The sequence below is a fragment of the Triturus cristatus genome, chromosome 7 (assembly GCF_964204655.1).
Source record: "Triturus cristatus chromosome 7, aTriCri1.1, whole genome shotgun sequence".
NCBI lineage: Eukaryota > Metazoa > Chordata > Amphibia > Caudata > Salamandridae > Triturus > Triturus cristatus.
This window is the reverse complement of record NC_140590.1, coordinates 808741957-808768532: the sequence shown is the minus strand read 5'-3', so window position 1 is coordinate 808768532 and position 26576 is coordinate 808741957. Positions and strand designations below refer to the sequence as shown.

Here is a 26576-nt window from a genome sequence, read left to right as displayed (position 1 = left end):
ATCCACCGGGGGTCTATCTCCTTTTTTAGGTCTCGCCTACGCAGCGCAAATGCTACTTTCACAGGCTTTCACAGGCCACTTGAAGGAAACTATAGGAAAACAAGAACTCTCTATTAAGTAATACACTATTCACAAAGGAAATTTTCGTTATTTTAAGCTGCTGTAACAACGAGCACTGGCAAAGTCAATAGGTTTCGCATTTGGTGCCCATTAGACTTGCCAATGGTTTTTAGCCATGCTGTGCCGCATCTATGAAACTGTGCAGCATGGGTAAAGAAGAATGACAAAAAAGCCTATGACGTGGCCACTAGCGTCATTTCGTAGGCATGCACACCGTGACGCAGGCAATTTTTTTCTTTTTATTTATAGATCTGATTGGTAACTAAAAATAAACAAGCATTGGCATAGCCAATAGGTCTCACATTTGGGACCTTATAAGTGTTTAGCCATGCAACAGTTGATATTGTTGCACCAAGGATATTGTGCTGCATAACTAAATACTTATAAGGTCCCAAAAGCGAGACCTATTGGCTATGCTAATGCTTGTTTTATTGGGCTCTCTCCGCCTCATCGGGTACATCGCCGGCCACATCACACCATCGCCTTTCTGCTCTCCGAGCTTGTATTTTGGGTTTCTGCAGCTGCTCCATGCAATTTGACGTGCCCTCAGAATCCCTACCAGTGGAAGAGGGGTATCTTCCTCAGGATCCCTGCCAGTGGAAGATGGGGGGGGGGGAGCTTCTGCAGGTAAACATTGTGGCAGTTGGGGAGGTGGGAGTATCAGGCAAGTGACACTTCTCGGGCTCTCCCTCATGACCTCCTCCTCGGACTCCCTCACTACCACCCTCCTCCAGTGCCCCTCATCTCTCCGTAGGCCCACCCCCTATTGACCTCCTCCTCAGATTCCCTCACTGCCACCCTCCTCCAGTGCACCTCATCTCTCTGTAGCCCCCCCCCCCCCCATTGACCTCCTTCTCACCACTACTTCTCTCCACTCTGCTTATGTTCCCTTGCGGGTTCTGTCTCTTATAAGCACACACATCTTATCCACATGCTCCCCTTCAACTTTCATCTCTCTCCCAGCCTCATTCCTTCTTTCCTTGCTCTGCTTTATTTGCATCCATGTCTCCACTTCCATCCTCCCAGAGCATCTGAACTTTTCTTGTTGATTCTGTCCCTCTTAAATCACCTATCCCTCAATGCTCTACCCTTTTTCTCATCTTTCTCTCAGACTCCGACCTTACCTTACCATGTGTACTCTGTCTCTTACATCCATCTCTCCCATGCCCCCAAGTTCATCCAATTTCCAACTGGTTCTATCTCTTATATCCACCTATCTCCTCCTCAATGGAGAAAAGCTGGAAGAGCTACTGTAAGAATAACATCTCCCCTCGAAAATGGCACTAGCATCCATGCCAAGAGCAGTACGCAAATTGGTATTAAAAAAAGCGAGTGAAAAACCTACTCTTGAGTAGTGACATAGATGCAGCCTCCTGATATAAGCATAGCAGATATATTTCAGACACCTTTTCTAGCCTAAAGGAACCTTAGATTTTGATTTGCAGTCTCAGGACAAAAAACGCATTTCTGAGATTCAGTTTTTTTTTTTACCTCCCTTTAAAGGCTTTTGACGGTCCATGGAAACTAAAGGGCTGCACTGACAAGTCATGTAGGATGTGCAAGTTAACCGAAGAGTCCATTAAACATAAAATGTGCCTATGTCCAGCCCTACTAGACGTGCGTAACATATATTTAAAGTCAATGTTTAATGCTGAGGTCATAAGAACAATACCAGAGGCTGTATTATTGTGCTTTAAAGGCGGTTCTGTAAAAGGGGTGGGTAACCTTGTAAAGCTCTTGAGACATACGGTTAAGCTCTGGGAGAAAAATACTTAACTTTGTCTTTAATCTTTAATTCAAATGTGTTTAGTTTTAATGGTGCTTTTTATCAGCATTTTGTGAAGTCTTATGTAAAGTAATTATTGTATATAGATTTATGTAAACTTTAGACAATGAGGTATTCTCTCTCCTCAATGCTTTACACTTCACATCATCTCTTTGCCTGACTCTTAGAGTACCCATTGATTCTGCCCCTCTTACATCCACCTCACTAGTCCCTCTCTCTCCCCCTTCACTTTAGCTCTCTGCTGGTTCTGTGTCTCTGACCAGCTCCCATCCATGTGCTACCCTTCACCTCTCATCTCACTCCAGCCTCGTACCTTGTCTCACTGTTTCTGAATCTCTTACATCCATCTGACTTTTTTTTCCTCACTGATTCTGTTTCTCTTTCACCCCCTACCTCCTCCGTGCTGCACACTTCATCTCTCCCCAGCCTCTAATCTTGTCTCACTGATTCTGCCCATGTAATAGCTACTTCTCCCTCCCTCCCTACCCAGCCTCCTACCTTCTATTGGTGGTCCTGACCTCTTACATCAACCTCTCACTTTCCCCTCTTCCTGCTCCTTAAATTTTCCTAATGCTGCTGCTTTCTTTTATATCTACTGCTCCCATTCATGCAATATCTTGCACCTTTTTTTTCTCTTCAGCCTCACGTTGTTTTCACTGGTTCTACACTCTTTAGATCGACCTCTTCCCTTCATGTTCTATTCCTCATGTTTCAGCTCTCCCCCATCTCTACTCTCCTTGTGCTGGTTCTGACCCTTTAACATTTACTTCTGCTCTCCATGTGCTGATCTTCGCCACTCTTCCCTCAGTCTCTTGTTTTGTTTTACTTGTTCTCCTTCTTTACATCCACCTCTACCCTTCCTCTGTCCCCAATCCTTTTACCAGTGCCAGCTGGTGCCTGAGGCCGCGAGAGCGTCGCTGCCTAGTATCAGAAGGCCAAAAAGAAGCTACTTTTAACAGCTTTGAAAGGCAAAAAGTATAAACTAACAGTCAGATTGCGTGTTTGCTTTTGTCAGTACTATGCTCCTTTTCACACTCTTCACACATTCACAAGCCATAGAGAAGCTGAGCATGCTCCCTGAAATGCACATCTGTGAAACACATGAGCATGCTTGGGCGGTGATGCATTTGTAGCATTGTCAGCTCAAGCCCTATCAGAAGCCATGATACAGTAGGGCTGTAGAAGGGTCTGCCCCTGTTCCTATCCTGCCAGCAAACTCATGGCAGAGACACAGACTTGAGGACTGAGTGAACCATAAGATAAGAGCTTGTACGTAGAAACCGGTCTCAGTACCAGTTGGTAAGTTGGACTGTTTCCACTGCTCGTGGTTTCTCCTGTCCGTTTTGCTCACCACTGGCCAGGTAGTGTTTCCACACTAAAGCCTTAGCATGCTGTACGGGTGGTCACACATTGGGTCAGCTTTCTTAGCCTGTGATCACACACTGTGAAAAATCTTTGAGCTGGGAATCGCCTATGATCATTGTGGCACCTACCTGAGAAGACTGTCACGGCATGCTGACTTTTTGAGTGTTGAATAACAGAGCCTTATTGAATGTGTAAATAAAGATGTATTCTGTAAGTAGTAACCATAATTGTACATGGAGTTTATTTTAAAAGCTAGGACAATGGATCAATATGGTTTGTTGGCACTATTCTCTCATGTACCTCCTGTGTTGCAGTATTTCCTGTTTCCGAGTATGAACATAAACGTATATTTTGTGGAAAACAGTTAGAGTCCATGGTATAAAGCAGACATATAATAATTTGATTGAAATAGTTTAGACTGCAATGTCTACCCTTGAGTAAGAACCCATTTCAAGGGGTGGAAATGCTTCCATTGCAAACAAAACTAAATGGAATAATAACTTTTTTATAAATCGTGTACTTTCACACATTTGCCACTCTGTAAACTTGTGACCTGCTGGCCATTGCAATTATGGCAGAATTATTTGCAAAAAGAATTTTCACCTGAATTAGCGGTAATGTTTACAATAGTCGCATGCAAATGGCGCTTGCTCCTGCTTTGTCCACTAGGAAGAGAGGAGACAACGTAGGCAGAGTACACATGGGATTATAATGGTGTTCTAAAGAGAAAGGAGCTTAGAGAGCAGAATGTTGCACACTAGAGAACATTACACAATAAAGAGAGGTGATAAATGGGGGCTAATGTGCAGACAGGGAAGTGTGTTGATTGAAAGGGTAAATTGGAGCATATGGGAAAGTTGGGATTACAGAAAGAAAAAGACAGGAGTGCAGTTCTTACATGAGAATGAGGCTCAAGAAAGTGGTGCAGACTTGTAAGAATAGGTCACACATGTGACCTCTGGACCACTTTTTAGGGAAATTGGGGCAAAAATACTATCTTCTGCCATTTTTCACAGTAGTCTTGAGGAGGGTGAAACCCCAAAACCACTAGGAAGTGTGAGGCATGCCTGGCACACAACAAATTATTGAATATTTCATTAGGAACCTCTGCATTTTAAAGTTCACCAGTTTTCCTGCCTCCTACCATTTTGCATGGATTCTACCCCTCTTGCATCATTGTCTTTTGAATGTAATGCCCTTCACCTAGTCTCTTCACCTCTCTACAAGCCTGTTTGCATGGATTCTGCCCATTACATCCATCTCTCCTCTTCCCTGTCTCCCTTTCTGCCAGCCAGGCCTTTAAGCTGGCTGAAAAAAATGAGTGCATCTCTAAAAGGGGTGTGGTCTATGTAATTAAAGGTGTACCTTAAACAGGTGATCTAAATGCCTGTGATTCCACATAGTTCATCTGACTGGTACTTTGTTTCCTCTCTGGACTTTCCATGATTGAATCCAGAAATATAACACAACAACTGACATACACCTGAAAACAGCCATAAGTATTGATTTTGTTGATGGTTTACTGTTTAGGATAAATGAGTAACAACAATAAATTATTTTATTTTCACATTGTCACCGTTTTGACCAATGAGTACCTCCTTCACACACATTTGCACAGAATCACAACTGCAACTTGAATACTGTACTGTTGTTCTATGTTCTCTGCAGAGAGGCCATGTATTGAATGATCATCCATTCTGAACACCTTTTTGACCCCCAGGTAGACAGTGTGAAAGTTTAACTGCCTTCAGCCTCCACTTCAAAGCTCTCAATTGTAGCCTGTTATAAACACCTGGAGGCGACTCAGTATAAAGTGTGCTCAATACAAGAGTAATATGCTGTGAAACGATACACAGGAACACACATCCTGACAATGAGGAACATTCTGAAGGAATGAAAAATTAAGTGAAGCATATGAACTACAAACGAACTAATTTGCTGCCATCTATTACCCTAACGTGCAATGTCAGAGACCGGAAATAGGCCCCAGCACCGAAATAAAAGTGGCCCCCATTAGTGAATTGGGCAGCTAGAAAAATGTCCTGTATTTGCAAATTAGAGCAGTTTTTAACTTGTAAAGACATGCTGTATATGATGTTGTAAGGTATGGAAGACTGCATAGATTTGAGTTTGATGCAAGCAATGTTTGTTTCAGTATCACGAAAATCAACAGTAAAAAACACGCTCATATGACCATAAAGCAGGTGAATAAACAGCCAAAAAAACAGCCTGCATACTGACCTGACAGATTAGACCTTCGGGCACAGCCTGATTGCCCTATAGGTCAGTCCGACCTTTCAAACGTGTTGTGCAGACACTAGACCAATTTTTATGCAAGTCAAGTAAGGACATGAATATAGGACCAGATATGGGGCCCCGTTTCAATATCCGTTCTAATTTACTGCCGGGTCTAAGACACATAAAGGCACTTGTTTATGCTGTGTCTGCTCCTCTGCCTCCATACTCACACCTATCTGCTCTTCCACCTCACTTTAATCCGTTTTTCTTACCCTTTTTTCTCACCTCTATGCTTCCTTTCCCAGTTTTCCCTCATCCTATGTCATCAGTTTTTCTGCGATGCGTCATCATTCTATCCTTTGTTCTGCGCCCTGCAGATTATCCTGTTTTTAGGTCTCGCCTGACCCAGCGCATGCGCTGGTCTGGCGAGACTTATTGAGAGGGCTCCAAAAAGTGCTACCAGGCCAGCCTAGAGCTACAGTGCATGTGCGCGGGCGCGCGTGCCACACTTTACCGCGATTACTTTCACTTTTGCGGCTACTTTCACTTTCGCGGTCGCTTTGATGTTTGATCGTGATCACTTTCACGGCCGCACGGCCGCTTGGCATAGCCAATAGGTCTCGCTTTTGGGACCTTATAAGTATTTAGTTATGCAACTGTTGCATGGCTAAACACTTATAAGGTCCCAAAGGCGAGACCTATTGGCTATGCCAATGCTTGTTCATTCATACAGGGGGGCAGGGCGCACTGCACACATAGGAGCAGTTTAAGTACCCATCAAATCGCTGCCATCATGCAGATGCCGCGATTAGGCTCTGAGAGAGGGACCAGCAGGGGAAATTGATAAAACAAAGAAAACCTTTAAACTCTTAGGGGGCCCCTTGGGCCAGGAAACACTGAAGTCTTTGAAGGTACGAGGCCTCACAGACACGGGGCCCTGGGCAGCTGCCCACGCTGCCTATACCTAGCACCGGCCCCGACTGCCAGGGCCAAGGCTCATGTTTGGATGGGCCTGGCCCACCTGGCCCACCCGCTAGAACCGGGCCTGCTTACAGCACACAGATAGCTTAGTATTTGTTTGCGTCCTCATCGCTCTCATTTCCTTTGTCCCATTTGCCATGGCATGCGTCGGTCATGTCCTCTTCTTCTATTTGGCCCTCCCCTGTAGCATGGACCAAGTACTTGTGCGCCGCTCTCTTGTACAACATGGCTAAAAGCCACTGTCAAAGCCAATTGCTCTCGCAGAGTTGAAATCTGTTGGCTTTGCCTTTTGCTTGTTAAACATGTTAGTACTGTCTGAACAAAGGTTTCACCGCATTAGTACTTGTTTAACACCCAAATACTGTAATAAGGAAAAGAAAGGTGACCAGCAAACTTCTGCGAAGACCCTTTCTCTGCTCTGCAACACCTTTCAAGTCTTTAATAACTTTGTTTCCGTTTGAGCTTGGAACACATTTTTTTGGGAGTAAAATCTGAACATTATACAGGAGATGATGGATTAAGTGGTAAATGCGACCATAATTGTGGGGGAAATGCCACGGTCACAAATTGCATAATTCCAGTAGCCCTGATGAGTGATTTTCTCCTTACAGAATGATCTCAATACTTTGCCAATTGCTTCTTGTAAATTATGTATTGAGATTTAAGTGTACTTCCTTTCTATGTTTAGGTCTCGCCTGACCCGGCGCATGCGCTGGTCTGGCGAGACTTATTGAGAGGGCTCCCAAAAGTGCTACAAGGCCAGCCTAGAGCTACAGTGCATGTGCGCGGGCGCGCGCTGCGCTTTACCGCAATTACTTTCACTTTGGCGGCCGCGCGGCCGCTTTGATGTTTGATCGTGATCGCGATCACGTTTACTTTTGCGGCCGCTTCGCATAGCCAATAGGTCTCGCTTTTGGGACCTTATAACTATTTAGTTATGCAACTGTTGCATAGCTAAACACTTATAAGGTCCCAAAGGTGAGACCTATTGGCTATGCCAATGCTTGTTTTCTATAACTGCTAGTCTTTTGTCCATTCTCATAATATTTTCAGTAGCACACCTAAAGCAGGAGTATCCTCCATCACCCCGACCACCCCACCCAATCATTGCTTGCACGGACACAATAGCACAATCTATTCATTTCAACTTTCTCCCACTTTATGCTTCGGTATCTGCTTGAAGGGTGACTTTTTTTTAATGACATATGTTATACGACACAATTGCATATAGGGACTGTATCATGCAGTGCATGCTACAGTAAGAATAACCGGAATCACCGAAGTAAAGTGGCTTATATAAAGGAGTATCTTTAGACCTGTTAGAAAGGTCTGTAGACATTCGGGAACATTGTCACTGTGCTAGCCCATACAGGCAAGCGGCGTCTTTGAGTCCCAGGGTACAATAGGAGTAAAATGCGGGGAAAGGCTGTAAAATGAGGACCAAGAACAGAATGTAATGTACAAAGAACGAAATAATCACTGAGGTGTTGTGACAGTCTAATATATATATAACTGATCTTTGAGCTGCTTAAATGGTTGCTTAGCATTGATTTTGCACCATGCACTCTCCGGTGTGTACTGGATTTTCCTCTCAGAATAAAAAGATAGCCCTCATTATATATCCGGGGTTCTATGTGATAGGCTATTCATTTAGACTTCCTGCTTTTACACAAATATTTTGAGAGGAAGCTAAATGATGGGAATTGGTCCCTGTATCAGGTTATTGGATGCCTATGTAAATTGTTCTGCACTTAAAGTGAAGTGGCTCTTGTCACTGAACTGGAAATTGTATGAATTGCTGTGGGTGGAACTTAGTAAGAGCTGTTTCAATTGAATCTGATTTTTTTTCTTTCTATTTTAAGTATGTTTGGGGTTATGGGTGATTAAACCGCCCGGTGTACCTCCTTATAAGGTGGGCCGCTTGCAAAAGTCAGCATTTCTTATCAAACGCTCTGCCAGTCAAACAAAACTCTAAATCCACTTGCTGTTTATCAGCCTCCTCTATGTCTCCAGTTATTTTTTGTGTTCTTTTCCATATTCACTCTCACCCCCAAAATCCATATGTTCACCAGGGTTAGAATATAGCTCAAATTGACCCTTGCCACAATCATGCACACCTCTGGACCAGACTAATTATTGATCCAACTGTTGCCTCGAATTCAAAATAATCTGTCTGCATACCTTTTTAAATCCGTTTACACAGGTTTTGTTACACAGTCTTCTCCAATCAAGCAAAATAGGACACTTCAACAACGTAATCATTCTGACAAGTGTGGTAAACTTTATCACTTTGACACACCCAATCTGGTTATTGGATGATGACCAACACCCCAAAACCTAGTGGTATAGTTCACCTTTCTACAAACCGCATGATAAACCTTGCAAATTGCATCCTCCCAGCAACTTTTATCTTCATATCAGCTAGAAAATATATTAATTACCATTAGAGCTATGTTTGGTCCTTGCTTCATGATCACTTAGTAATACAAATGAATGTAACACTTATCATAGAACTTGGTGTATTGATTTAATTCTACAATTTGGTGTATTGATTTAATTCTACAATTTTGCCTGTAAATACAGATTAACTTCCAGTTTTGATGCTAAAACCATTGAATGACTGCCTTTAGATTAAGGTGATCGGCCTCCTGCTCGTTTGAGGATGCCCTTGTGCGACTTTGAGATGTTAAATGCCATGACGCTCTAGGAATATCTCCTTTCTGTTTATCAAAACATTTACACCATTATTGAAAACAAACATTTTGGGTGCAAATTCCATAAGAAAACCAACTGTTCAAAGATTCTGCTACAACTTGCGGAGGTATTTGACTTCTCTAAAGTGTAATAATACCACTTTGAGAAATGGGCCACAACAATCAAATATTTGATGTTGGTAGAAAGCCAGGTCAGTGATCCCGAGAAATCAATAGATGGGTTTTGTTTTTGGCCAAGTCCCATTAAAATGTTTTAATGACATAAGGGGTTCTATGGTGCAAGACATCAAATGCAATCACATGAGTCGGCAGATACCCCTTGGTCCCACAATGCGTGCAGACTGACTAAAACACAAATGCTACTAGCTGTCAAGGCCAGGAATAGACCACAGCTTGTGATATGTAGATCCAAATATAAAAAAGAACTGGATATTGCTTAAGGGGAATGGGAGGATTTGCTTTGGGATAAAATGATCAGTGCTATGAAGTTAAACGACAATGTATGGTTTTGGGCTACTTTGGCATTGAAAACCAATGAGGGAAAGAACCTGTGAAGTTTTTTTTGTCCAACCCCATGGCTGGGTATCTCATTTCAGCAATCTGTACTAGTGCATTGACTTGGCGGCATGGGTTGATATTGATCCCCAGTTGGTTGCCGAACTTGAAGATCAGGTTACCCTGTAGATTGATCTGAGGGAGACCTGAGGAGTTATCATCTCCACTTTATTAGGGAAAGCTCCATGCCCGTCCAGATACCAAATGTTATTTAAATCAAATTTAGCGGTCTGGTCTGTGTAATATTTTCAAATGTATGGAATGTCATTGAGAAACCTTGGGAATCTATGAGTATGTCACTTGATGTGTTTCTTTGTTGGCTGAACTGTTTAATAAAAAGAAATAAAAACATTTTTTTTAGCCATCTGGGGACCTTATGTTAACCACCTGTCAAACGCCATCTTGAATGGAGTGCAGATCCCCACCGCCTGGCGCGAAGCTGAAACCATTCCAGTCTACAAGAAGGGCATAGCGTCCCAAGCAATTACAGACCCATAAGCGTCAATCAAGCTTAACAAAAGATCTTTTGTAAGCAAGTACTAAACCACCTCCAAGATTGGATTGATGATTAAAGTATATTATCTGAGCTTCAGGCGGGTTTCAAAAGTGTTATTGGCACTGTAGATGGCCTTCTGGTGTAGTTGTCTCTACCGAAGACTAGCAGTCAACAGAGGTAAACCTTTAATTGCCTTTGTTGACTTGCTTGCAGCCTTTGACCTAGTCTATGAGCTTTGCTATTTTAGTACGTTTGCATGAAGGGAATCGTGCTAGGGTTCGGTGGAGGAACCAGGGGCAGCTCACTTTACCAATAAGCATTCGACCAGGTTTAGACCGGGCTGTGTCCTGCCCCTCACTTTGTTCTCCCTTTTTAGTTCTTGCCTAACGATGCAGCGCATGCGCTGCTCGCCTCGGCGAGATCTATTGTTGTGGGTTTTGCGTCCGAAGGGGGACAGGACATGTGCACGCTGCCATGCCTGCCTGGACAGCAGATTGTGTACGCACACGTCGTCTCGCCACGTCTCTTCCGCCTTATTTATTATACTGGGCTTTTGGAAACACTTCTTCTGTCTCAGCCGTTACTCCTGTGCACTTCCACCTTGTCAACACTAGAGGGAGGGGAGACCTCGCACATCAGACGTAAGTATTTTATTAGTTTTAGCACTCATCCTGTTTAGTGGTACTTATTCCTCCTAACAAATTGAGAGACCTTATAAAAATAAAAAAATACATTAGCAATTAACCCCATCATTAATGAGATCATTAATTCATCTTTAGCCACAGCTGATGTTCCAAACGATTGGAAACTTGCTGCTGTTAAACCTCTTCATAAAAAGGCATTAGCTGACCCGACCACCCTTTCCAACTTACGGCCGATTTCCCTGCTCCCGGCTTTATCCAAAATGACTGAGAAGTTTGTGAAATACCAACTCACGAGCTTCCTGGAAGAAAATAATATTCTGCACCCAAATCAGTCAGGATTTCGGTCTAACCATTCTACCGAGTCTGCCCTGCTGTTTACAGCAGAGACCCTTCGGACGGCATTGGATCAGGGAAAGAAGGCTGTTTTAATCCTACTCGACCTGTCGGCAGTCTTCGATACGGTGTCACATAACATTCTTGTGAACCGTTTAGCTGCCGCAGGAGTAGGCGGGGTGGTTTTGGCTTGGCTTAAGAATTTCCTTACAGATAGACGCCAAACTACAGTGCTAGGTGGTTTCCAATCGGAGGCTAAGGCCCTTAGCTCTGGAGTTCCCCAGGGATCAAGCTTAAGTCCTTTACTTTTCAATCTGTATATGGTTCCCCTGGTGAAATTGATCGCAAGCTTTCAGATCAGTACTATCTCGTATGCTGATGATACTCAGCTTATTTTAGTACTGGACAGTGAGCGGTCGGGTACTGAGGAAAATCTTAGAGTGCCTAGCAGCTATATTTCACTGGATGTCTGACAATCATCTTAAATGCAATGCTGGCAAAACGGAAATCATTCCATTCGGAAAGCAAAATCTGTTTTCCCCGACAACTTGCTGGCCTGATGATGCAGAAGCCCCCCCTAAGACCATCACCTCTGCCCGAAACATGGGCATTAAGTTTGATTGTCAGTTATCCTTCAAACAACAAGCGCTGGCTGTAGCTGGTTCATGCTTCCACATAATAAAAACTTTAAGGAAGTTTTTGGACCTTCTTCCTTTGCCAGCTAGGAAAACGGTCGCAGTTGCCTTAATTGCCTCCAGGTTGGACTATTGTAATAGTCTATATGCTGGAGCCAATAAATCAGTACTCCACAGACTACAAATGGTCCACCATGCTGCAGCTCGTTTAGTACTACGCTGGCCTCGTAAGTCAACAGCTTCAGCAGCACTGAATGCGCTTCATTGGCTCCCAATCGGTAAAAGGATTCTTTTTAAGATCCTTTTACTTACTTTCAGGGCCTTTCATCATCTAGGTCCTAAATATCTATGCAATGGCTTTAAACGTTACCACCCGACACGTTGCTTAAGATCTTCAGGTCTGAATCTGTTTACAATCCCCAGATTCAGGCTAGCCACAAAAGGTGGCAAGTCTCTTTTTGTTTTGGGTGCTAAGGCCTGGAATAAACTTCCTCCTTCTATACGATCCCTGTCTCAGGAATCCCAGTTTAGGAAGGCTTTAAAGACATGGGTATTTTCCCTCACTGATGCAGCTTGCTCAGCAATGGTATATATATTAGTGTTTAGCGTGAAATGTGTCTGTCTCCCCCCAACCATTCCATCTGGTTGACTTAGCGCCAAGATACTCCTTGGAGTGGTAGCCGCGCTATATAAGTTTACTTTTACATTACATTACATTAATTCTGTTTTCCTCATCAAAGATGTGGACAGTGCAAGATGGTGATCCCCGTGTAGATAGTAACACTTCGCAGCAGTGAAAGCTTCTTTCAATATACCATTCTCTTCTCAGATATTTTTTATGTACAGAAATGTGAAAACCGTATGGAATTCTGCATTTGTCTGGCAATGCTACCAAAAATTCTCTTCTGAAAAAGAGGAGCTAGCTTTCAGTTGCTTTGAGAGTCCTTCCTTTTCCCAACCAAAGGTATCGGCCTTTTTGTTTTTTTGGAGATAATAATTTAGGTGCAGGCTTGAGTGGCCACCTGCTGAGGCGCACTCTAATTAGCATCTTTGCAGCCAAGGAACAGACTGAACTGGGCACCAGTTTCACCATTGAAACTGCAGAGCCGGTCCTGCCTCTGTTAGATCTGCTCTTGTGGTTTGATATCTGAATATCCTGTCTGTGGAACATAACCCCATTCACACTGGTCGACTTTCATCTCTGCTAAATATAAGGAACTTTCGTCAACATTGACATACCAATTTAGCTAAAAGACATTGTATTGTATCCAGTGCTTAATTTGAACCTGTGGGGCCCACCAGCACTAATTTTTTGGGGCGATCTATTGTTGTGGGTTTCGCGTCCGAAGGGGGACAGGAGATGTGCATGCTGCTGTGCCTGCCCAGACAGCAGATTGTGCACGTCGCCTCGCCGCGTTTCTTCCGCCTTGTTGTTTATTGTATCGGGCTTTTGGAGACACTTCTTCTGTCTCAGCTGGTACTCCTGCGCACTTCCACCATGTCAACCCTAGAGGGAGGGGAGATCTTGCGCTTCAGATGGGCCGGTGCTGGCCTCTTGACTGCCTGCACACGTACTCTTCCTCTCCTCTACCTGGGCAGTGACCTGCAGCCGTCTCCCCCACAGGCTTGCAGTCCCGCCCACATGATCGCGCCTGGCCTCTGTTGCACGATCAGCCGCATCACCTCTGTGCTGCCGGGTCTTTACTTCTCTGGCTCCCCTCGCCGGCCTGGCCTCGCACACGCCGATGCCACAGAGGTCCGTCCTCGACCGGGATGTCGTCACCTTTGTGACGTCGCACCTCCAGGCTCCTTCACATGGCGATGCGCGGTCTGTTGCAGTAAGCTCTCCGTTTCTCCTTATGCCTGACACGTTCTGCAGCAGATGCCTCTGGGCAGCGCCTGATATCTGCATGTAGTAAGGTTAATTCATGGCGAATAGAGAGCCTGTTATGCAGGTTATTTAGCCCCTCTCACGTTATGTGTGGTGATAAGTGAATTGGTCGCTGTACCAATGAAAGTTGTGCTGAAGTGTGCTCTAATCTCTTTCTGAGTGGTATGCAGTGAATTACAGCGAGACTGCAGGTGTTCCTTCCCCAGTATCCTAAAGCTGCTGAATAGGCAGCTTGTTAATTGCTAGAGGTTTCCTAAATGAGGGATGCCGGACACCTACGTGTTGACAATCCACCTGTGCTCCCTGCAGGTGCTAAGCCAGATACAGAGCAGCCAAGTGATGTCAGAAGGGATGCTCCTGAACTGCTGGTTTGTGGATCTGAGGTTAACCTATTGACTGAACAGAACAGAACAAAATCAGATTCTCTGCTGCCCCAGTTAGTGCAGAACTCCGGGTCTCGGGCTAGAGGGTGCTGAAACAAACAATTAGTTATGAAGCGGTGCAGAAGAGGACAAACAGAAGAACAGTCAAAGGAAGGGCTGGATGACTTGCAAGGTAGGTGTCTACAGCTCTGAAAATGTATTTAAAAAACGTACCACCTAAGCAGACAGTCGAGAAGAACATTCACCTGCAGTGGCAAAGGTGCAGATTAAAACTTGCCAATTTCATGAGCGACCCCAGCAGCACGTCCCAGCAGATGTCTGTTGGCAGTTCTGCTATGATCCCCTCACTCTGTAAGCAACTTCTTCTGCAGCCAACAGATGGGGGTTAACGAAAGAAGGGTCCTCTCTATTTGGGTACTCAGACTATTTGTGCTTTAAGTATATAGAGTGTGTGACTTTCCCTTTAGCAGTTAGTAATCGCCCTCCTGCATTGTCATTTACAATGCCAATAGCTAAAACTCGCATAAATGCGAGACGTATTGCATTGTAAATGCTAGTTATAAATGACGTGCTTAACTTCCTGGACAGGGATGGCTGTGATGTAGGGGTTAGGAGAGTAGCTGCTCTGCTTTTTGCAGACCACACTCCTGATTTCCAAATCGGTTAAGGGCCACCAGCAGTTGTTGGTAGCATCATATTGTGTACACATTTTAGCAAATGTGAGTACACATTTTATAGTCAGTTTACATTTCCTTGGAGCGCTCACCCTAATAAAAAAAGGCTTTGCATTAATGAGCCATAAATACAAGTTTAAATAGCATTAAGTTATGGCCATAAAAATAACTTTAACTACTGACAGTGCCCTTCCATGATCCATAATGTACTGTAAACTGGCAGCCTAAGGTTTGTGCTGCAAGGGGTTCTGGTCCCAAGGACAAAATAAACATAAACTTGTTGTCCTGACCCCAAACAATATGTCCTGGGCGTCAGGCTATAGGAATTCTACATCCCTGATTTAAGTATCCATATAACGTATAAACGCTTAAAAGTTCTCACTGTTTAAGAACCTTTATTATATGTACTTTGTAAAAGCTATTTTTTTTCTTTTTTAGTTTATTGCTTTGTGTTGGTAATTTAAGAAGTTCTTATGAATTTTATTGTCTTAAATCTGTTTGCATTAACACTTCACATGAATCAAGATGTGTCCCTTCCTCTCCACAAACGAGATGTAAGTCCCTGGGAACAAGAGATGCTGTTATTACACTTATCATTGTGTATAGCCCTTGGGGCTGCATCTTGATTCAACTGGAGAGGAGTGGGGTGATCATTGTAAAATGTATGGTTGTATAAAATCAAAATATGCAATAATTATTTGTACTGTGCTTTTATGATCTGCTTTTGATCGAAATAATGCCATGATGATGATGATGATGATGAAATCCAGACGCCATTCTCCAAAGGTCTGGAAGTGGAACCGGACGTGATGGTTTTTCAGTTCTCTTCATGTGTTTATTAGACATAAAACACTCATGGCAATTATTCACAATATTTAACTTTGGCATCCATGGGTGGTCACCAAAAGATTTTTTTAGTAGTCTTTTAGTGACCACTGTGGGTTGGGTTAATCCATTTATAAACTCTGAGTTCCTGGAAGGACAAACCACTGTTTTGTAAGAGCCATTTCTTTAACAACGGGGCATGTAGAGGCCACCTCTTCAACAGAATCATATAACTCTGCACAAGTCAGAGGCAACCTTGACAGTCCGTCCTGAAGTTGCTGCCACTACTAACATACTTTATCTCAAACGTATACGCCTGCAACTTCAATTAACTACCTCATAAGCCTTGAAGACACTTAAACCCCATTACCGTATAATGGGCTTATGATCACTAAAAAGATCGGACTGTGTACCCCACATTTAGATTTTCAATTTTTCTCCAGCCCTATAGAGAGCCTGATTGCCTTTATACCACCAGTTTCTGGAACATCCTGGTCGCTGAGTCAAGGCCAGATTGTACCCTTAAGTATGTGCATGCCCTTAAATGCGTCAGAAAAGTGGTAAGATCTTGTTAGTTAACAAAGTTACCTAGTGGCAGTCTGACTTTTAGATCAATGAGTGGCACCTTGATTTCCCGATAGCCACCAGCCGCTCCGAAATCTTTAGAAAGGTGCAGCAGCCTGCCAAAATGCTCTTACTGAGTGTGCAAGTAGGCATAGAGCCAAATGATGCCTAATGTCCTGTGGGCCATGATCACTGCAGCTACCTATTCGGGAATTGGTAGATGTAATAACAATATGGAACTGGGGTGCATTTTCTTTCAGGTTTATATGATGATCAAAACAATTGATAATTCACACACTGGATTCAAAAACGTCTGTAAATATCTAACACCAGTTAAAGGGCAGAGAAACCCTAGATTATCACTTGATATTAGTAGTTCTAGGGTAACTTGACACCAACCGGGGTGTAGTGCAATTCCTAACTTGACCTGATATTGCTGGCCCATAATGTCTCTACCCTTAATGGTTACATGTATATTTTTAAATTCTATTGGCTCAGCCAGTAAACTCAAACATATTGTCAAAATAATCAATTGTTTCAGTCTCCAAATGCTTACGGTTAAAACCATTTTGATAAAGCTTGGTAAGGCAAAACTGTTATGTATCAACTGAAGTCTTTCCTAATGTTTCGTACTACATCACCGTTACTCACCGAACGTAGTGGCCTCTTTTATTTCTTTTGCGTAGTGCCCACAGTTGGCACTAAATTACTTGACATTGCTTGTTCCAACAGCATTGTAACCACCGTACTTCTAAGCATGCTTCATGAATGCCATCTCTTCCTGCTTTTTTCGATGGTAGTACATGATGGGTTATTGCTCAAGTATGATTTGGAAAGACACCTAAAACTAGCATTCTCTTAGAAGCTAACTTTGCTATTCTTGCCTTTAAAAGAAGACGCCCACTCACAGGAATATTTTCCTCTCCTACACAAACTGATGGTGCGCCTAACTTGCTAGCACCTTCAAGAGCACTGGCCTTTGAATGCCCTTGGCAGTGTCTAATACCTTCTTTAATGTAGGATTGCCACAGCTTAAGCGTCTTTTTTTTTTTTTTTTTTTTTTTTTAAAGACCAACTGATCAGAGGCCAATATTGATGTGTTTTTCAGATTCACAATTTGATATGTCATGCCCTAAATTTTCCTGGCTCTTGTTTTTTTTTTTTTTTTTAAGAAAAATACCTTTCTAACGCTAAACTAATCTCTTCCTAAAACTGTTTTTCTTTGCGCTATATCACCTCTACATACATGTCCCAACATCCAAACATCTTGGGTGTTTTACGTTTTAAGTAGGCTATTAAAAACTTAATGGCCTGCAATCCCAGAGTGCTTTTCTTTCTCTCTGCATTACTTTTTACCATTGATTGTCAGTTGTTTTTAAAATGCCTGAGCCATTGTTTCCTCCTGAGGAGTGGTTTTTCAGAATGCTGTAAAAATGTTATAGATTGAATTACAATATGTGTTTACGATATGAGGTATTTGTTAATAATCAATTAGAACTAGCTCTTGTTTAAATTGTTTGTATGTCCGCGGGTGGTGGAAAACCATTAGGTTTTTATGAAGGCCCTCACCCACCAACCTAGTTGGTGGCATGCTTCATCATTGAGCCCCACCCGAGGTTCCGAGTGTACCTCAGGTGTGCTTCGACGCCAGATTACTGCGGAGCGGTTTTTTTTGGTTCGTGAGGGTGCTGTGGGTGTGCTCGGAGTGAGGTTTAAAATACTGTCCTGGGTGTCCCAAAGACTTTTAATGGTGGGCCCCAGGCAGTCAATAAAAACAAAGGCTATCGGACGTGCACGGTAGGCTTATGGCCTCCGACGTCCTGTGCGGTCAACTAGTTTCAGCCAGGCCTTTTCTTCTACTGGCTTTCGTCAGGACCTTATATGTGTGGGGTGTTACAGGGGTTATGAGTTTCAGTGCCCTGTGTGTAAAGCACACGCTACGGTGCTTATATGTGTAAGAGGTGTTTCCTCTCGGGTTGTACACCTGATTATAGCGAACAACTCAGCATGGAGCTCAGCCGGGGGCCAGGACCATGTGCACTTGGGCAAAGTTGCTGGACACTCAATGAACCTGTTGTCCGGGCAGAGGCTCCGTGATATGAGGTAAACCGTGCCAGCAAACAACTAGAAAGGCATGGAGATGTAAAACATTGTAGTATTGAAGAAAAATTAAACCTGTACCACATAACAGCCAAAACGTTGATAAAATAGTTAATCAGTAAGCATATAAGTTTGGCTGGTGTTTCCTAATTTATCTTTTTCCTGTGGGTGGTCAGCACCGAGGAAGTGGGACGATCAGCTGTTGTAGCCTTGGTTTACAATAGTCAAGTGCCAAGCTGGTTTGCCAAATTCAAAATAACTGCCACATTCGCTGTATGTAGGTGGCTGCCTAAGTGGAGAGCAAAGTTGCTGATGTATGCAGGCGATGGATTTTAGTCACTGTCTGAAGGTTGTCGGACATATTTCCATAAAGAAGTAAATTATTCTTGCTGTAGTTTCTGTGATGACTTAAACATAGCAAAACGTCAGTCAGTGCTCCATTAGTCAATATGTACTGCAGCCAGCCGCTTGTTCCTTCCCAGCCTTGGTCTGTGGAATCTACCAGGAGTTATAACCTAGGTTGCCCATCACCAGGTTATAGGCGAAAGTAAAGAAGTCCAGCCTGTAATTATTAAGTGATAATGCAGAGTCCACATCAGGGCCTTGTGCTCAGGAGAACGCTCCACTGTCAACCCCGGATTAAAGTTGAGAACGCACAAACAAAACAATAGAACGGCTTGTGCAAATGACAGGAAGGGATTCTAACATCAGAAAAGATAAATTAAACTGTAGAGTATTATTCATAAACATGAACACAAAATAAAATGCAGCTAAGGCCAATGAAAAATCAACAAAGAGGGTGGGGAAATTAAAAGAAATACCTGGGCATGTTGCATATCAACACCAAAGACGTACCTTTATCCCTTTTTAGGACTAGGACTAGCACTAGTTGCTCTAATCTATCAAGGGCCTTTTTCAGCACTAAATTATTCCTTCACCTTTTTTTCCTGAACAAGACTAAATCATCCAGGAAAACCAGTATGTGGCCATGATCTTTGGTGTTGCAGCTCATTATCATCTTTACCTTACTGGCTCCAGATCCAGAGATGAGCCAGAAAGGCAGATCTGTGAATTGGAAAACTCCATATGGAGTGATGAAGGCATTGTATGTAACTTTATTTGGTATTAGGCACTCCTCAGATGCAGCTTTGAGATGCACCTACATCTATCCAACCTCAACTTAATTTCACTCATATTTGGCAATGGAAAACTGACCATTACTGTTGCGGTCGAGACTCCTTAGAGTGATGTAGGATCTCAACTTTCAGTCTGCCCTCTTCATGATAACCACTTGTAAAACCCAGTCTACAGCCTCTAACACCTCTGTGACCCCATTCTTAACCACAACATCTAACTTAACTTTAACCTTCTCGTTGATCTTGGTATTCTCCTCACCCATGTCTTATTAGCACACCTGCTCTTAGCACCATTTTGTGCACATACTGTTTCTCATTCCTAACTTCTCTGAAAAATCTTGCTTGGCAGTTGGCAGTCCCGATGATTTTTTCTACATTGATATCACCAACCTCCATGACCTGGCCCTGAGACCTTAGGTTGATTATCATAGGAAGTTTCATATTGGTGAGTCCACCTCAAAATGGGCAGTTAAAACTTCCCCTTGTATCTGCCTGTCTTTAAACCAGTAGCTGGCTGGTTACACCCTAGTACAATATTGCTTCCCTGGAAACCTTTGGTATTGGTATCCTTCTATAATGTAACTTTTCTAAGTTATTGGATCGTTTTTTCCCTGGAATAATAGTATACATTGCTTCAAAAACTACTATCCACCCAATTGTTATTGACTACAGAGCTTGCTTTTGGCTGGCAACTCCTAATAAGGGCACCTCCCTCACTTTATACACTTTTAATCTGTTCAAGGTTCTCAGTCTTCACTTAAAAATGCGTATTTCTCTTTCCCTGATAAACACTTTTGAAGTGTCTTCGCTGCCCACACCTTCTCCACTGTTGACAAATTGCAAAGCAACTCTTCGAGTCAAGTGATAGCTACTCCCACACCTGCTACATGCCCAGTTTTGCACTCTTATCTGGTCCACCAATATTTTTGTTAAACCCATTTTTTTTTTCCTGTTAACTTATTCCCTTCTCCCGTGACCTCCACTGCATCCATTGTTAGTTGGCTCTCCTGCTGTAGACACATCGGCACCCTTTCTGTGCCCTAAATCGTCCATTTCACTCATGCATGTGCTTGGTTTCTCAGTTGTTTTAACAATTATCTGGCCTCTCCTAATTTTGGGTTCCTAGCAGCCCACAACTTCTTTTGCATCTTTTTACCCTATCAGTTGACCTATAATTAACTTGTATGCCGTTGTTCCAAATTGGCAGTAGAATTGCGGATTGTCTCAGCCTTGTAACAAACTCATCTATCCCCTCTAAGTCTGAGGTTGGCTATAAAGTGTGTGAGTCATAGCCAAGTTGATTGATTCAGCAAGTTTGTTCCTCAACCTCCGCTTGGCTTCCTCATACACATCAGCTATATCATACCCTTGTTGGTCTTTGACATCGGGAATGAACGTGAAAATCTGTTGTCCCTTCGTTCCCATGGCACTAACTGGTAGTGGTTTCTTTCTGTAAGCAGTGTAGTCTCAACCATGAAGATGCGCCACATAGTTTTCAAATGGTTCTAATCCATTCTTCCGACACTGTGTGTGGTGGCGCTTGTTGCTCTAGGAAAAACGGTGGCTGAATTCATATTGGGATGGTAAATGATTCACTGCAAAAAGGCCCTTTCTGAAATTACCAAAGATGATATTGTCACAAATCAGCCAACTTGAGGCGTTGAGTTTTGGTTCTGCCCAATCTCTTCTCATAGACTGCAAAACGTTTACTAAACTGTAATGGACACCAAACGGTTGCTGTATTAATACCGCCTGCCACCCATTTTAAATAGTGAGGTTGCAGATATGCCCTCCATGCATCAATGTGGCAGCTGACAGCTAGTTGGCTGTGTATTGAGCTCAGGCTTTGATTTCTCTTGTGACTACTCTGAGTGTGATGATCCTTTTAATCAATCCAGTAGGCACGTTTTGTTGGAATGCCGAACCTCTCAGGTTGCAGGGTCTGGCTTTCCTGCTCCTCCTAGATTCTGCAGCTTAACTCTAACCTGGCAGGCAGTGCAAGTCACCAGAGTTACGAAGTACAGCTGCCTTGAGCGTGCTATAGGAAGTGCGCCTATAGCCATCCCTCATGCTGCTTTGACATACTGTGTTCCTCGTGTGACACCCTACACTGCCCATGTTCTCCAGCAGCTGTTAGACGCTGGTTAGCAAGATCCCCTGACCCTTCAGTATGGCAGAGGCTTGTTCTCGCTCTGCAGTGGCAGCTTTCTCTCTATGCCCATAGAATGTAAATTGTTTTTGGAGCTGCGCATGGAGTAGAAAATCCAAATGAATGACTAATTCCTGAAGTGTGGGGTAACCAAACAGTACCTTGTGCCAACTGACTTAATCCTCAGGCAGTAGTGTGTGGCATTCTTATCGGAATTTTAGTATAGAACCTTTGCGACTAGGGCATACACCAAGATTCAAGAGATTGGCAGTTGGCTCAGGGCTTTTTTTTATATACTGGACATACTCCTGGATGCTGAATAAAATAAGGCCACCTTTCTCTGGCACGCGATTATTGCTTGTTGTGAAGTCGACAGTGCCGACGAATGGGTTTTCCCAGTAAGAGACCTGAAGCCATACCGGAGGGGGCAGAATGCTGGTCAGTTTGGTGACTGCATATCACTAGCTGTTTCCCTGATGTCAAAGCATTTGTGCCAGCGAAGGATTCTGGTGTGCAGGAGCTGAGGTCAGAAGTGTAAAACATTTTTGGGGCATTGAGCCAAAATGTTTAGTGAGCAAGACAAATGTGCGGATAATGTTGGTTGTCTTGTCTGCTGTCACATCAAGTCTAATGCTTGTCTGTCAGCGCATGTTTACTGATCACTGATTTACCAACTACCATATTGAGCTTGTATACATGTGGCAGAGATATGGAGTGTAGCATGCATATGATTCTTCAATATTTAATATGGAAAAAATAGAAAGATTAGTAAAAATAAGATTGTGTATTATACGTTAAACTGACAAATTGATTGATGTGTCCAGATATTTGGTGATTCAACATTTTAGGAAAAAGAAAATGCATATATAAGGTTGTGAATTTATATGAGAATAATAGCAGGTGATATTTGTTCATTCCCTTTGTAATTGGTATCAATTAATTGTCCATTTGTGTTCACAGCATGAAAGGGATTGCTGCTCAGTCTGTATTTACCTAATCCTGGTGGTGCTCAGAGTCTGTATTTACCTAATCCTGGTGAGCCACTGTTAGTGGTCTCAGTGGAAAGAAAGCTTTGAAGCCTTTTGGGAAGCGATTGGTGGAGACATTAACACAGACAAAAATAAATTTGCTGTTTTGAAACCTTGTTTGGGAGCAGAAGGAAGGTGGGTGTTAAAGCATTTACCAACTATAAATGAGAAAGAAGATTGAGAAGAGCTGGATTGCTATGAGAGCAATGAACAACTTGGCATACAGTACAAAAACTGATAAATGAAGTTGTTCAAAGACCTGCTTCTTGGAAGGGGTCAATTTCCCAATGATTCAATAGATGCCTTTATTAATGATTTGAGGGTATTGTCATACAAATGATAACTACGGGGGTTTCATGATCAGATTTTAAGATATCAGTTGGTTCACACAATGAGGGATTGTATGTTACGGGAGAAATTACTTTTGGTTGATTTAACATTGGAGAAAGCCATTAATATTACTTATCGATTTGAGGAAATGATAGTCACAGAACGGTACTGGAGTAGTACAGAAGAGGTCAAATAGGAGAGTGCTGTGTAAAATAGATAAATGGGGAGTGGAATAAACCATACAAGAGTGGTCGGAGTAAGACGTATATCAATACAGATAATGGGTAAAGGGTACGTTTTAAGTGTGCGTTATCTGGTCATAACTCGGTGAATACGTTTTGTACTGCCACTGGATAAATATGCAGACACTGTGGGGGTTAAAGGTCACTATGCTAGAATGTGTAAAAACAAGTTTGCGAAGTTTGATCGAGTGAAGGAAATCTAATCTAGTCAGATTAAAGATGTTTATCAAGAACGATAATGAAGTTCCTGAGGAGTTCATTTTGGAGATTTATAAAGTTAATGAAAGGATACACCTTATTGTGAGGTAGATATTGGTGGACAAAAGATCAGAGTTGAGGCTGATACTGGCACATACATAGCTCAATAGTTGAATGATTGTGTGTGGGTGGATCCTCATCCTTTACCAAACTTAGGTAAGATGTTTGCTATGACTGGTGGTGATACGGAATTTACAACACTAGATTTCTCTAGTGCATATCTCCAGATTCCTCATTATGAGAAGTCGAAACATTATACGCCATTCATTACACCGGAGGGGGCTTTTCAGTATAAACTGATGCTGTTGGGTTGATTTCTGCTTCATAGGTATGCTAAAGAAGCAGGGCCTCATTACTGCTCTGCTGCTTGACAGCCCTCCTGTCCCTCCTTTGCTGTTCTGTCCTTCTCTCTTTTGTTTTTCTGCCTTTGGCTTTGTTTTTTTCCTCTTGCTTCCTCGCTGCATCATCTGTTCTCTCCCGCTTTGTTCTGTCCTTTTCCCTCGATGCTGCTGCGATCTCCCGCAGCTCCACCCCTTCAGTGTCTTTTCCTGCTCCTGTCTCCCAGCTGTCCAGCCCCTCCTGGCCAGTAGCACTTCTTAATGACGGTCGCTGCGCGGTGAAGGTGCAATCCACTATTCTTTAGTGGACTTGATCCTTTGCAGCGCAGCACCATCCTGTAGCTGCTGCTGCCCCGGTCATCTGCTGCTGACTCGGAAGTCAGGAGTTTGAAGCCCACCTCCACCCATTAGCTCCTGCCTGCGCCTCATTCCTGGTGGTCCAGTGGTAGAGAGTCACTACTCCTTGACTGCCCTTCTGTCCCCCTCTCTGCTTTTTTTCTTTTCTTTTTATGCCTGTTTTTTTTTTACTCTGGCTTTCTTGCTGCATCCTCTTTTCCCTCCCACTTTTTTCTGTCCATTTCCCTCCTTGGTGCTGCGATCCCCCTCGGCCGCCCCCCCTCCAGTGTCTTTTTCCCGCCTCCCAGCTGTAAAGCCCCCCCCCCCCCCCCCCAACCACCACCCTCCACTAGTTAATGATGGCTGCACATAGTGGGTGCGCCAAAGGCAAGCCCATCTGCGCCCGGACAGTGCCAGAGACCCTGCTTCTTGGGCACTTCACCGCTACGAAGCCAGCCCCCTCCTCGCTCTCAACCCTGGACGCCACGCCGCCTGCCATCTAGTATCACTAAAGAAGGCTCTTGGACTTTTTTGCCTACCAAAACTGCAACCGCACCTTCAGTCACGCCAGCCCCCCTCGCCGCCCAGCCAACCGAAAGCGAACCCGTCCGTCTCAACTGCATCCTCCTGTGTTAGTGTATTTAACAATTTGAAGAGAGCTGTTGCTAATGCCCCTGCACTTACGTTAGTCCATATGATATTAAGTCGAAATAGATTTATTATGACTGATGCCAATAATGTTTGTATTAGTGCTGTGCTTTTGCAGAGTCAGAATGGGTAGGTGGTAACAGTGTATGTGTTCCGGCCATTAAGAGATGCAGAAGATAGATATTCCACATTGTAGAAAAAAAAGTTTGCATGCAGGTGGGGCATTGAATACTTAAGAAAATATTTGTATGTAAATTTTCTCATCAACTACTTGTAGAGGTATTTACCTGCTAAGGGTGGTATGAAAGCAACACCCAGAGTTGTGAGATGGCAGTATAAATTGCAAGAATTTCATTTTCATGTTGAATATGCTGTGGGTGCTACAAATGGTCTATCGGATTGTTTGTTTGGACTTGGTCAGTGCAATGGATGATGAATGTGTTGAAGATGATTTAGGAAGACTGATTTCCATCTGTGAGTTGTCAAATGGTTGTATCATTGAGTCTGTGTAAAAGGAGGCATGTGAAAGGATGAAATCGTCCAGAAAGTGTTGTTCCTTTAAGTCAAAATTGCCAACTGTCGGATCTGGATAGTGTTTTGATGGGGAGTGGACAACTAGTAGTTCTGGAGGGTTTGAAGCATATGACTTTGGATTCGGATATCGATATGGCTCATGGGGTTTATCCTGGAATGAGCAGTATGAAAAATGTGGTCAGGAGTGACTTTTGGTGGCCAGAAGTGAACAGGCAGGCGGAGAACAAAGTGAGGTCATGCATAGAATGTGCCACAAATGATTAATCTCTGTGCACATTAGAGTGTATTAAATTACTGATGTTAAGACCAGGAAGAGTTTGGGAAAGGTTTTCAGTGGATATTGCTGGTTCTATAAGATTGCCAAAAAAACAAGTTTTTTGCGTTATGTTTGATCAGCTGCCTCTGTGGCCTGAAGTGAAAGTGGTGAGTCACGTCATATAAAAAAAATGGCATTGACTTTATGAACGACGTTTTTTGAGAGAGAGGGTTTTCCCAATAGCATGGTTAGCGGTAATGGAGTGCAGTTGATATCTTTGTAGATGAAGAACTTTTTGTCAGATCGCGGTATTGAGCACATTTGCATGTCTGAGTATTGCCCTCTAAGTAATGGCATTTTGGAGACGTGGATAAACGTGTTAAAGGGATTGAGGTTAGCCTTTGTTAATGGTAAGGATTGTAAGCAAACCATTGAACAAATGGTTTGGTCTGATCATACCACTCCCAGATTGGCATGTGAAAAATCTCCATTTGGTTCAGGTTCCAAATTGTAATTTGGAACAAAAATGGATGTTGTATGCAATTGAGAACTGGTTGTGAAGATTTTAAGTGTTTTGTTCCGGAGTAGTTGAAATAGGAGATCCGGTTCGTGTGAAGAAAAGTAGATTTGTCAAAGCTGGATCATCGAAATTTTCAGAACCATTGAGAGCGGTGATAGTAAACGGGTGGTTGAATTGTCGGATGGTAATGTTTGGAATTTGAGAGGTTGTGAATGTCAAAATGTGGCTCTTGCAAAAATTCTTCAATGATTGTAAATCTGAAGATGTTATATGGAGATAAAACGTCGTGATGCCAGGCAGCAATATAATTATCTTTGAAGGTGTAATGAATTTCATTTATATCAAATGGACTATTGGTGTAATGAATAATCTTTAATATTGCAGCATGTTCCTGATGTTTTTCTAGGAGTTTTAACTCAAATGTATATATTCGTTAACCTAGGTAAAGGTTTTACATTTGTTAGTATTCGTTTTTGGCAAATTTATTTTATTTTATG

The 26576-nt window shown here is 43.0% G+C and overlaps 1 protein-coding gene across 5 annotated transcripts in view; it reads left to right on the top strand.

The window, feature by feature from the left end:
• Window positions 1–26576, top strand: part of G3BP1 (G3BP stress granule assembly factor 1) — a 524543-nt gene that overhangs the window by 72733 nt on the left and 425234 nt on the right. The window contains exon 2 of one of the 5 annotated variants that reach the window (XM_085617665.1): window positions 22550–22752. The exons of the other annotated variants lie outside the window; for them this stretch is intronic. The gene's annotated coding sequence lies outside the window, so the exon portion shown is untranslated. The remainder of the gene's footprint in view (window positions 1–22549; window positions 22753–26576) is intronic. 5 annotated transcript variants of the gene reach the window in all.